This window comes from Falco cherrug, chromosome Z, assembly GCF_023634085.1.
Source record: "Falco cherrug isolate bFalChe1 chromosome Z, bFalChe1.pri, whole genome shotgun sequence".
In the NCBI taxonomy this organism is placed as follows: domain Eukaryota; kingdom Metazoa; phylum Chordata; class Aves; order Falconiformes; family Falconidae; genus Falco; species Falco cherrug.
The window spans coordinates 31,401,639-31,415,100 of record NC_073720.1 but is presented as its reverse complement, the minus strand read 5'-3'; the positions used below and the strand labels follow the sequence as shown (position 1 = coordinate 31,415,100).

At 41.9% G+C, this 13,462-nt stretch overlaps 1 protein-coding gene across 5 annotated transcripts in view; it reads right to left on the bottom strand.

Annotated features, from left to right (window-relative positions):
* The window catches only part of KDM4C (lysine demethylase 4C), a 298,051-nt gene extending 292,662 nt beyond the window's left edge, over positions 1-5,389 (bottom strand). For 2 of the 5 annotated variants that reach the window (XM_055698674.1, XM_055698675.1), the window contains exon 1: positions 5,132-5,389. The gene's annotated coding sequence lies outside the window, so the exon portion shown is untranslated. The remainder of the gene's footprint in view (positions 1-5,131) is intronic. The other 3 variants (XM_055698676.1, XM_055698677.1, XM_055698678.1) reach the window with 3 other exon arrangements.
* Positions 5,390-13,462: the final 8,073 nt, after the last annotated feature.

Here is a 13,462-nt window from a genome sequence, read left to right as displayed (position 1 = left end):
TCAGCACTATTGAGGCCACACCTGGGGTGCTGTGCCCAGTTCAAGACAGATACTAAACTACTAGAAGAGAGTCCAGCAAAAGACCACTACAATTATGAAGGGGCTGGACCATCTCTTTCATGAAGGAAAGCTGAGGCATTTGGGGTGGTTAAGCCTAGAGAAGGGAAGGTTCTTATCTGTGTGTATAAACACCTAACGGGATGGAGAAAGAAGAGGGAGACAGGCTTTTTTAACTGATGCCCAGTGACAAGAGAAATGGCAATGGACACAAACTAAAACACAGGAAATTAATTCCATCTGAACACCAGGAAACACTTCCTCACTGGGAGGGTGGTCAAACACTGGAAGAGGTAGCTCAGAGAAGCTGTGAAGTCTCTGTCCCTGGAGACAGCCAAGGCCTACCAGAAAAGCTCATATACTCACATCAAGACAAAATCTCGTTAATGCTACCAGTACTTACATAATCCAAGATGCAAACACATTTTACTGGTCAGTTATGGTGACAAGGGAAGTGCTTTTTAGCCAACTCCTGTAATATTTCTGCATAGCTTGTACAAACATAACACACGATACTTCAATGTGTACATTCGACTACTCAGCTGCTAGAACAAGGTGATAGAAGACTGCAATAAACTTCAGGGGCTGTCGAAGCAAAAGGGGGAACCAGACAAAGAGGAAAAAAGAAAAGAATAACTTTCTGCATGCTTTGACATTACTAACTAAACCTGGATATGGGAAGAGTTAATTACCTAATCTACAGAAGAGAAATGTACCATATTACATGTACCATAACACACACTTTATTCTGCATGATTCTCTTGTAAGTGCAGAATCTACACGATTGTTTCCTCCATATCCTAAGAAAAGGATCTCTACACCCCACTGCTGTCAACTGAATCTTAAGCATCCAAATTAGTACCAGGCAGCTACAATTTCCAGCCTTCCCTGTCAACACCAAACTGCTTTTTGTAATGCCTATACCTTACCATAGTGTTAGTTTCCACCAATAAATATGTTTAACATTGTGACAGTTAGCTGTTCAACACCATTCTTCCATGCAGAATCCTTCATACCCTCGCAAGAACAAAGATTATTCCCACAATTGAGAAACATCTTCCAAGTTTCATTTATTGACACCTAATATAGAAATCTAAACTAGCAATTGTGTTTAATTTAATTTAATTGTGTTAAATTTAATGTTTAATTAAAATACAGGCAAGGCACTGATCTACACAACTAGAAAATACTCCATTAAGACAGAATGAAGCACACCAGAAAAACAGCATGTGTTAATTTCCAGTTGGTTAAAATGCACAAAAACTTACATGAAACCAGCTTTCAGTATTACAGTATTCTCCCTCCACCATAATACTAAACTGTCAGATCTCCTCCAAAGGCTATCCACTTATTTTTGCTTCTAATGTAAAACGAACCAGTTCCAATCCTCACCAGCAGGAAATCAAAACTTTCTGGTTTTAAACTACAGAAGATTTGACACAATTGTTCTTCCAAAGATGCTTTGTGGGAGGCATCTTGACTTGCCAAACGGTGTCCCCTTTGGCCTCAGTACTGAAAGCACTGCTGAACAAGAAAGGAGAAAAACCACTGCCTGCTAAGTCTGCTCTGCTAATACACAAAATGATTAGCTAATATGGAAAATTGCTAAATAACTATGGGCCATTTTTGTCTTGCCTGCATCATAACCTAAGTGTGTTGATAAGCTGATCTACTAAAATATGATCTCTATGTTCAATATACAAAATATCAATGTCCACAGCCTTTACTCAAGAACCCAAATTCAACAAATTACATAAAGCAAGCTCCAGTAAGTGAGAAAAAGAAGGAAGACAAGAAGAAAAAAGAACAAAGCTTTGAGGCTTATCACTTCTCACAGATAAAGTAGTTAACACACACATTTTTCCCTTCTCTGTTTGCAGATTTTCACCCACACTAACTATGGGACAACAAACATTTGAGGAAGAACTTATCTTGAGGAAAATTTTTCACATAACTGACACAAAAACAATTTTTTCCAGAGAAAGGCATGCACGAAAAGCCACAGCATTGAGGCTGATCTGAAAGAAATGCAAATCAATCCATGTGAAAGCAGTTATCAGATACAGAAGTTTTCAATTAAAAAAAAATTACAAAGCATTCATTATAAAGTACTAGCCACCACCTTTTAGAAATCATTCAGGAAAAACACTTTATTGAAAAAACTTGAGGAAAACTACATTTTTTTCCACCAACCTCCTATTTGCAGAGTTTGTTTTGCAAAAAAAGTGCAAGAGCTGAAAAGGAAACAAGTAGAAAACCAGGTCTTAAGCTGTAATAGTCTAAGCAGCAACTTTATTTACAACATAAGTAAAATCTCCATAAGCTCATCAAAGAATTTATTTTTATGACATATATGGGTAGATTCACTTCTGCATTTTCCTGCATAAGTTTTAAAAACTTTTTAGCATAATCTGTAAGTAGGTATCATCCAACTCCTTATATTGTTTGGTATAGCAAATTCAAAGATGAAAGATACTGCAATAGTGCACAGTCCATGACTAGCTACAGGAATGACTTTCAGGTAATTGGAAACATAAAAGCATCGTTTGCATGTCCAACTATTACTGAGCATGCAAACAGCAATCTCAATGTAATTTGGTTTTGCATACTTGTGTTTGAATTGTTCCTTTAATAACAGTTAAGTGTGCATGGAAATTATGTCTGCCTAGTTTAAGTACCTGGCTTAGAAAAAGATACTGTTTATTAGGCATTCCAAATCTGTTCTTTAGGTTATCTGACTGCATTAAATGTTAAAATAAATTTACAGGCCACAGAGTTTTGTATTTGTGATAAGAAGCATTTGTAAGCCAAATCCCATGGTCAGGCACATATTGATCAGACATCCAGCAGTCATCAAGAAGAATCAATTAAGCTTAAAAATGTTAGGAGTATTAAAGCATTTAATCAACTATAAAAACTTAAGAAACCATAAGTCTGGATAGGTAACCATATTCTGAGGCTCCTAAAACCATCTCAGTTTGACTATAAAGCTCGATGTGGTTTAACAAACTTCAAGTTCACGTTTCTGTGTTTGATACTACCTTTGCAGCAATTATTTCCAAAAACATAAAACTGATGTATTTTGAACCCATAAATATTGAACTGAAAAATGACCTGAATTTATTCCATAGGCATTCCTCTCCCACACCAGCTTCACAGCATGCAAAAACATCTTGAAATAATTGATCTGGGACAAAGGGCAAGAAGGAAAACAAAAAAGCCAAACACCTCATTCTTATTTTCAAACTCTAGTGCAATGAGGTTTTGCTTTCTTCTTAATGAAAACACAGGCATAAAATCTGTGGTCCTATGTGGAAGCAGCATGTGACAACTTTCAGCAACAGCAAGTCAGACCTACCAAGTTTCCACAGTGGCTAGCAGCAAATACCTAGAAAAACATAAGTGTAGGGGTAGCTTGTAATTATACTTCTCTAGAATCCCATCTCAGTCTTCAGCATAGGGCTCCTTAGATGGATCAAGGAATCCTCAGAGGCCACATCAGTTTATTATTTTTTTTTAAACACTGAGTAAAGGTTTTTCCTATCATATACATTGGCCCTAAGTCTGCTCCAACAGCTATTTAATTGTGCCCACCTATATGGATAAGACCATACCATTTCCCAGGTCAGTCTCTAGAAAGGAAATTGCTCTTACATGCATCTGTATCTGCACTTTGACTAAAGAAAACCATCAGCTGCCAGCAATCAGTAAGATCAGCACCACTCCAAAGTGAAGATGAATAAGGTAAGTATGACTGGCAGTGGTTCAGTTTACCCTCATTTCAGGAACTAAAAAGGAAATCACGGTTGTGTTTTCCATTGTCTTCTGTTTGGAAGGTACTTCTGTGAAGCAATACCATCAGCTAGCTATCACAGCTCAAGGAAAAATAAGGGTAAGTGGGCCCAAGACCCATTTTATACCACAGTCGTTTTCACATTCTGTTTCCTTAAGAATGTGAACAAAAAACTACAGAGTGACAACAAATAGCCTGCATTAGGCTGCTACAAGTTTCTTTCCTGTGGGCAACGTTTCAGCCTAAAAACTGCTGGTTTAGTAGTCACAAGGTAACTTCCCTCACTGCTGTCGCTAACATCTCAGAAGAAAAAGTGCAAAGGATCGCAAATCTGCAGTTTAATAATATCAAAAATAAACACTGTTTATGCTCTGAGGCAGAATAAATCTTTTAAAAACACAGAGACACGCAGTGTTTTTCCTAACACAGTTAACCTAGCAGAAAAAAAAATGTTTTGTACACAATTCTCCTTTCAGACTGGCAATTAAAGTCAACCGCAAAAGAGAGATGGCTCGTAATATAAGACATACCATGATCCCGAACCTGGCTCCAAAAGCGTGAAGCAGCGGCACCTGAGCATCGTGCTCAGAGAACTGCTTTAAAAGTCTCTTTATAACACTTTACAATTAACTTCCAGGAACGCCTCAAAGACGTGCAGAAACGAACTAACGGTGCCAACGCGGCTGTACTTTGCAAGGAAAAGATGTTGTCTGAGAAATCCACAGGATTTCACCAAAGTCCAGAAAGGCACGGAGAGAGTACTTCACTCTGCCCGTCCACTTCGGACACCCGGGGAAACGGCTGATCCCTCGCGGAGCTTACACCGCCCGCCCTGACCCAGAATCGCTGCCCGCAAACGGGAACACGAGACGTATCTTCCCGACACCTGCCGGCTTCGTTTCCTCAGCTCGGTCCCCGCCGCCATCCACTCACTCGCAGCGCGGAGTCCCCACACCGTTTCCCTCCCGGCCGCGGCGGGTCCCGGCCCCTCACGCACCCCACCGCGGGGGGCTGCCGGGCGGCACGGCGGCCGCTCCGCCCCGCACCTGGCCCCTACGGCCTGCTCCGGCGCGCCAGCCCGGCCACCCGCGACCCCGCCGGCTGGACCCGCCGCGGCCCCGCACTCCCACCAGCTCGACCCCGCTTCTCCCGGCCCTGCCGCCACCGTCCCGCCCGCCCCCGGCCCACGCACAGCCCGCACCTCCCTCCGCGCTGGCGGCCGCCCCACGCCCCCTCCCCGCAGACGCGCCGCCCGGCCCCGGCGCGAAGCTCGCTCCGCACCTGTCCGGGAGAGGGCTAAGCGGGCAGCTGCAGCCAGAGGAAGGCGAGTGGGAAGGGGAGCGGCGGCATCGCAGGCCGGGGCTACTCCCCGCCGTCTCCTCGGTCCTCTCGGGGCTTCGCTTCCCAGTGCCTGCGGGACACCCCGCCGCCGGCGCCGATGACAGCTGCTGACTGCGCATGCGCGCAGCCCTCACACGTAGGGGGGAAGCGCGCAGGCCCTGGCGGGCGGGGGGGGCAGAGCACGTGACGGAGGAGCGGCGCTGCGTCACGTGCCGAGGGCAGGCGGTGCCGCGGGCGCTTCCGGGCGGGGGGGGCGTGTTCCCCACTTCGCGAGGCGTGGCGGACGCGTGAGGGGTGGGGAGTCGCGCGGTGGTCACGTGGGAGCGCTCGTGCGCTGAGGGGATTCCCGTGGCGGGTCGGCGGGGCGCGGGCTGCGCGGCGGGGCCAGGCGGGTAGGCGGGGCCAGGCGGGTAGGCGGGGCCAGGCGGGTAGGCGGGGCCAGGCGGGTAGGCGGGGCCAGGCGGGTAGGCGGGGCCAGGCGGGTAGGCGGGGCTCAGCCCGGGCGCGGGCGTGCGGGCGGGCCGCCCCTCTGGCGGGAGGGCGCGCGGGGCGGGGAGGGGCGGCGGGGCAGCGGGCCCCGGAGGGCGGGGCGGGGCGGGGCGGGGTGGGGAGGAGCGCGGGGGGCGCCTCGTCCGCGTCGCTCCTGCCTCCCGTCTCAGCCGCCCCCGAGCGACGTTCGCGCACGATTGCTTCCCCCGGCCGCGGCCCCTGCCGCGAAACACGTGAGGAAAACAAGCCCAGGGTTTACGAACAGAGCCGGTCTGTTAACCTCAGCGGTACGGCAGGCGCGACCTTTCCGGTGAATAATGAACTATGTACAATTTATTTAAGGAACAGAGTGCCCACGCTTTTGTTTGGCTATGAGTTGATAAACATTCGGAGACCCTCATTACTGACTTTAAGGATGCACTAAATTCTTGAACTGGTGACGTAAAGAATGTACTAATTACCGAGGCTTCGGATTTCTGTTATCTTTACAAAGACACCTGGTCCTAATGATATGAAGAAATTGTATGGAATAGGGACAATAATTTAAGTGTAAATATATTTACTCAAAGAATGTTGGTATAGTAATTAGATCATGTAACCATATAGTTTGAAAGAAATAATTAATGAAATAACTAATGAAAGAAGGGGTCTGTTTCTCTAACATTCTCTAACAAGGGGCCTGTTTATAAGTTACCTAGAGGGAGTGATTAAAAGAAACAAGAATAAGACACAGATGGTCGACAAGGACATAAATTAGCTTTGACGGGTAAGAGTACTGCAAACTTGCAAGACCATCACATGCCAGGCAAAGGGTGAAAAGTACACCATGAGGAAGACCTACGGCCTTCCTCCCAAAGACCACTGCCCACGTCCCGGAGACCCTTGCCCACAATTCTTGGAAGAATTTGCACAAGCCCGAAGGACTGATAAGCTAATTAACATACAAAGCGAGAGTAGGCGGGTTTAGGTGGTGAATATGTATAGGCGTTAATTGAATAATCATTGTTTTGTTGTATGAATATGAGATAGTTCGTCACTTCGGGTGTGCATGACTTTGGTGGAGCGATCCCCCCATGCACCCAGCGCTGCCAAATAAAGATAATCTCCGCTCATTCGAATATTGGTGACTGATTCTTTAAATAACTGGTCCGCAGGAATGGTGGATCTGTCAGAGCAAGCCGCTAGGTCGGCCGACACCGTCATGACCCATCAGGGTCAGGTACTGCTAATGACAGTGATTCTGTTTCCAAAACTTTGATTTTACTTTCAGAAACTAAGCCCCACAGCACTGTATGTCATGCATTCACTTTCTAAAATGCCACAGCACAGTGTAATTTTGACTCTTGAGGTTGTGTGTGATATGCTTTGATTTTTCTTATTAATCAGTAATCTCTGTTTATCTTTCAATTTAGCTTCTGGTTGCTGTGTTCAAGAAAGTAATGAAAAATGACCAAAAGGTAATTAAAGGCCAAGTCCTTTTCAGATACACTTCTTCAAGCATACCTGTTATGTTAAAACAAGCCTAACTTCACACTTGATTTTATCTTTTAAATGCCAAAGACTTTTTTCAGTACTAATGGAACCTGGAAATACAGGGGTTTGGGTTTTTTTCCAAAGGAATACATCTAATGCTGTAACTGTGCTGTGCTGAGAGACTTGCACGTTGTTTTGTCTTTTGGACACGGTACTATACATTAAATCGTAGTAGTACTGTATATATCTTCAGTCCCAAGAAAACTCATGCAACTGTCTTTAAACTGTATGGCGCTGCTATGTCCAGCAATGTCTAAAATAAGTCATCCTCATCTGCCTAAGGAAAGGACTTTTGTTTCACTGGATATAAGTAGGAGAAACAGAGGGAGTCGTTTGCCTTCATCCTCCTCAGGCCTTTGCGGGGATGCAGAAAATGTTTATTCAGTGCTTATGGGAAAACAGTGCAGTTGAATGCAGTTTCTCATTCAGTTTGTTCTCTGCTCATTGATTCAATTACACACAAAAGACTGATGACTTCGGATTGTTTTCGAACATGATCTCTAAAATTGATGCTGAGTACTTGCTGAAGAGAAAGTACAGGAGTGACTCTTGAAAGTAATAGAGTCAGCACCTCTCCCCATGTGGTCTTCTTTCAGGTTACAATATACAATATACAATAATATACAATACAACAATATACAATAATACTGTAAGGTCATTAAGTGCCTGGAGTATGTTAAAGTATTGCCAAGGCATACACCTCTCAGTGCCACTGGCTCAGCACTCCCAAGTGATGGACTGAAGGTGCAGGTGGGTAGTCCAAGAACAGTAACTCTGCATCATGTTGTGGCTATGGAAAACTATGCCTTGACATAATTTTTCAGAGCTAGTAGCTTAGCATGTGTGTGTTGCTAGATGGAAGTGAGGACACTGGCATCTTCAGAACAGTTAATGTAGCTACGCATGGTCAATAGATCAGTGTTTTAGCTTTATGAAACTGCTGTGCTTACAGTACTCACTGCTCACTTTCTTTAGTGGGTTCATCTCAAAGCACCTGTGAATTTGCTGACATGTTCTAGCTGGCATGAAGAGGTTTTTTTCATATGGAGGTTTAAGTAAGCTTTTCTGCACTTCGTTCCTCCCTTTCATGTTTTGGGCTATGCCATTAGGTTAGTGTTGGCTAGTAACAAAAACCCTGGTCACACGATCACAGCCACTAAGAAAAAAGGATGTAACCCCTAAGTTCTCTTGACTTTGTTTTAAGTTGCTGATGCAATAGCTAGGGAGCACAAGCTTCTGACCAAAAAATGGCCTTTCTGCTGTATGATAGTGTAAGTATCATCCCCCACTTCACAGAGGTCAGAAGCCACTCACGCTGGAGTCGTCTATGTGTGATTCCATTGCACCTCTGCATCCCTGTTTCAGTGTTGTACCACCCACGGTAAAAACTTTTGTACTTAATATAATCTGAGTGTTCTGTACTGCAGTTTATTTGTTTGTCTTGACCTACCACTGTGTGTTTCCATGGTGGCTCCGTCTTCTCTATGGCCTCTCACTAGATAATGGTGGACAGCAATAAGATCACCCTAAAGCTTTGTCCTCTTAAGGCTGAACAAACCCAGCTCCCTCAGTCGCTCTTTGTATGTCCTGTCTTCCAGCCCCTGACAATCTTGTGGCCTTCCACTGGACTTGTTCGAGTGTGTCAGTGTCTTTCTTATACTGGGAAACCAAAAACTGGACACAGCATGGTATTTCACCCAGATTGGTGCAGAATATATAATTTTGGGTTTAAATGTAGGTTACTTCCGAATTGTGTAGTAGTAATACTAAGAAATCTCAGAATTTTGAGCAAGATGTTTGCTTAACATGACAGTAGCATAGCTATCTAAAGTAAGGTCACTTTGAAGGCAGAAAAAGTTTTGTAGCATTCCACTGCAATACTGCTTAAAACACATGAGATGGCAGCAAAAACCAGAAGGAAAGCACTGCTAGCCCAAGCTGGAGAGTGGGACAGATTTTGCCATATTCCTGATAATATTGTCTAGACTGTGCAGGTTGTTGCAGTTGAGTTGTAAACCAGGACATGAGCATGGGCTGTTCAAATCTGATCCTGACTAAAATTTTTTGTAGCCTGTATGTTTAATGAATAGTGTGCAATTTAGCAATGTTACATAATTATGTTGTGTAGAATACAGAGGAAACACAATAACATTTTATTCCAGTATTTATTTGTCAATTTTACGTCTTTGTCGTCATGTCTTCATAATAAAAATTTTGATAGCAACATGTAAGATTGTATTTCTTAGTGTTCTGGAAATTCATTCACTTGTAGAACTTTGTAGCTGTTAAAAATTTCAGTGACATGAAGATGAAGTTAGGCATATTTTAACTGGGAATGATGTACAGTAAAAATAATACCAGTACAGAAAGGGAGTTAGTTTACCCAGGCACATAGTCAGTAGGTAACCTCTGCATGTTGATGTCATTATATCCAGATCAATATTTTGAGTGCTGTGACTCAAGACAGAATTTACTGGTTTGAAATAAAAATTCCCAGAATCTCTCTGCACCTTTTACAAAGGCCATACTATGTAGGGAACTGAGACAGTGGGTCGTTTTGATAATGTGCAGCTGTGATCCTGCAGCAAAGAGGGAAATAACTTTGAGGGAGTGTGAGAAGAAACCCGCATGAGATAGAAACAAAGGAGGAATGTGATCTCACCTCTAGAAGATAAGGAAACAGTGTGAACAGCAGAGAGTAGCCTATAGTGAACAGCAGCTGGGCATATGGACAGTAGAGTTTGACCAATAGTAAAGCTTTTAGCAGTGCACGTACAGAGTATGGTCTTAAAAAAGCTGTAACTAACTAACAATAAACGTCTTTGTTTCACAATCCTTGCGAAGGCCGTGCCTCATACACCACAATGCTAGACAATCACTTCTGAGTTAAGGATTTGCATTAAGTATTTATGTTTATTATATTTATTATTTACATTTTATATTAAACATAGAGAAGGCCTTGTTGCATTTAATAGTGATCACTTTCATGAAAAATCTTACCTATTTAGACAATGTTCCTTCCAGCCAATAGCTTTGTTCCTCAGAAATTCTCAGGCTAAAACAGAGAGGCTATGCCATATTGTTTAAAGGATGGCTGTGGGCTCTGCAGGGCAATAGCGCTGAAACAGTGCAGTGCAAGTCTACTCAGGCATCAAGTCTCAGAAGCCCAAGTTCTGGTCTCCGGCCAGTTCAGCTCAGCTGCAGAGCAGTCAATCGTTACTAAGAGCAAACTTTGCATAATTTGGTGACACTAGATTTTACTTTGGTCGTGTTCTTGCTGTCAGTTTTATGAAAAATGTAATGCTAATTTCCACTAGTACTGTATGAATGGTCAAGAATCTTAATTGTACTGTAGTGCTAAAGGGTTGAAAAATTAACAACAATATAATCAGGTAACCTTGTCTTCACTCTGTGTCAGTGAAGTTGTGTTCCTTTCAGTACAGTTCATTGTCTGACCTATTTATAATAGTGTTCTAAATTAAAAATTTCACAATATCTGTCCATTTTCTCTGCAGCACCCATGTGAGTTCACTGAGGTTTGTGAGTTGTATATGCATAAAAGACAATCCCAGGATAAGGACGAGGTGAAAATGAGAATTAAGTAAGGGTAAAGAATGCAGATTTTTTTTCTTGCCCTCCACTGTAAATAAATAAAAGAATTAATGTATGTAAGCTTACCCTAAAAACGATGCAAATACATCTTGTAATTAAATACCTCCCCCAGGGACTTTATACCTGCTATGAATTCGATTTGTTGATGCCAATATCTACTGAAATACAGGAAAGGAAAGTTCTTCAATTTATGAATTAGGCATAGAGTCAAGATACCCTGCTTAGTTTAAAAGTTATGAGTTAGGGGAACTGAAATCTTTTTATTGGGAAAGTGGCAGAGATAGCTAGAGCACTAAACTCAGGACAGCCAGAAGAAAATAACTCTACTTCAGTGCATTAAACAGCCCCCTAGAAGAGAAAGTTCAGCCCTGTTTTTATTTTGTCCTGTCGTTGGATTGCCAGCATGTTCTTTTGCTGTATGCAGAAACTTGTGTTTTATTTCAGGACACAATAGGTGGCAGTCTTTATCTTCTAATTCTTATCCACAAGCAGATATTTTCTCCTACACAGAGAATGACTAATCTGCTTAGACTGCACCAACAGAAAGACAGTAAGGTTTGGTTCTGTCAGTAACCTAACTGCTTGCATTTAAACCATAAATTTAACCTCTGTAAAGTGCCCACTGGATCCACCCAGACTCTGGCAAACATGAGCCTGCAAACATGTGACATTTAACCATCACTGTCCTTTTTTGCAGGGCTGATTTGAGGGCTGAACTGAGAAAAATGAACTGGGTTACTTCATAAAGCCCTGATCCAGAAATGCATTCTATTCTTTTTACCTGAGCAGGTGAATGAGAGAGGTTTTTTCACTGTTCCCTTCAAGAGTGTTTCTCCGTGCAAGAAATGTAATAGAGGAGCTGAGAGGAAACACCAGACACTTAAATGGACAAGTACTGACTGCAGGATACCATGAAAAAGCTCTAAAGTCTGTTCTAGTCTGTGTGGTTGATAAAAGTGATTTGAAACCCTGAAGATAAATCAGTTTGGATGAGCTACTGTATTTTTTTCCAAAAGCAGTGCAAACCCAAACAGTTTGGCAAAGTTCTCCAACCAAAAGAAGACGTCTGTTGGCCTTGTGCAGGGAACAGTCATGAAACTTAGCTTTTTCAACTTGAGAAAGCCCCAAAATGTGATGGGCCTGAACTCTGCCACAAGTTGACTAATAAGAAAAGTCAACCTGAAGGGAAGTCTAGTGCTCCCATGATCCTAAATGAAAACCAAGGAAGTTTCTTAAAAAAAAAAAAAAAAAAAAAGCATTGCCTCCATCACCTACATAGTTTATTCTAGCATCTTTTTTATGTAAAAACCCTTTATGTGATAATACAGGAAGTAGTTGAAATAATTTTACCTTCAGTTCACTGTACAGAACAAGTATAAAGGATAAAATTAACGAAGTGTATACAGCCCAAAGCATTGCCTCACAATTCAGATTTCTGTAATTTGCTCAGGGTTTAAAATTCTTGAGAAACTGGAAATTAAATGTGATTTGTATTAACCAGGAGTTGCCACAATTCTAACTATTCACTCGAATTCTAACTTGTGGTATCCTGTAGGGAGACAGAAAAGGTTAGCATTTGTAGAAGAAAGGAACACAAAGCTGGAAATCTCATTTTTGCTTTTGAGACCTTCTTTCATACATGAAATAATTTGGTTTCAATAGTAAAACTTTAACTTTAGCTTACATGTGCATAATCCTTTAGTAAATAAGAGAACGAACATGAAATGGCTAAATCTTACATTTGAAGTTTTAAAGATTGATCATTTTGCGAGTTAATGTAATGTAACTACCAAAATAAATTTTTACTTGCTTCTAATTTGATACTCCATGATTGTCTTTATTTTCAGTTTGCAAGTGAACACAATTCTTTACAAGGATTAATTTTTTTTTTATTTTAATGAAATCCAAAGTACTGATGCTGTTACAGCTCTGAGAAGCAACATGAATTCAGAACCCTTGAGTAAAGTTTCCAGTATGTGCAGAGTATCATTCTCATCTTGGTACATTTTGACTTCATTGAAAATGCACGAAGTGACTTTGTTAAATGGAAAAGACTAAAATGAGTCATGGAATAAATACTAGTTGCAGGCTGAAACATATGATTTACAAGTTGTGAAGGGAAACACAACCAGTAGGAGGGTATATTGTGAATACTTCTAAAAAATTGTATTAAGGCCTTTTAAAAAAAATAATTGTTTTTTTCTGCTGTCATAGCATTTAAAAATTCAGCTTCTTATGTTGATTGCTTTGTATTAGTCTGTTTGTGTATACTCATTCCATATCTTATTTTCAATCACATTTCCTTCCCATGTGAACTCCCAATCCTGATAAAGGATTATGAACCCTCATGTCCCCATTTAGTACTTGAATAGGACAGGTTTCTGTAATGACAGTAACTTGGGCCGAGGGCCCAAGCTTGGGGGTTTTTATTGTTTTTCCATACTCTGTGCAATAGTAGAAATATATAATCTGCTGGATGATGACCTGACATGTATCAACACACAACAATTCCAAAGAGCAAGTTCTGGATTATTTTTTTCTGCCTTGTTTTTGAAGACATAACAGGACTTTCAAACATCTCTCCAGGGTAACGATGATATTTTAACAGAAAATAGGCCAAGGTTTTTAACTTTAATG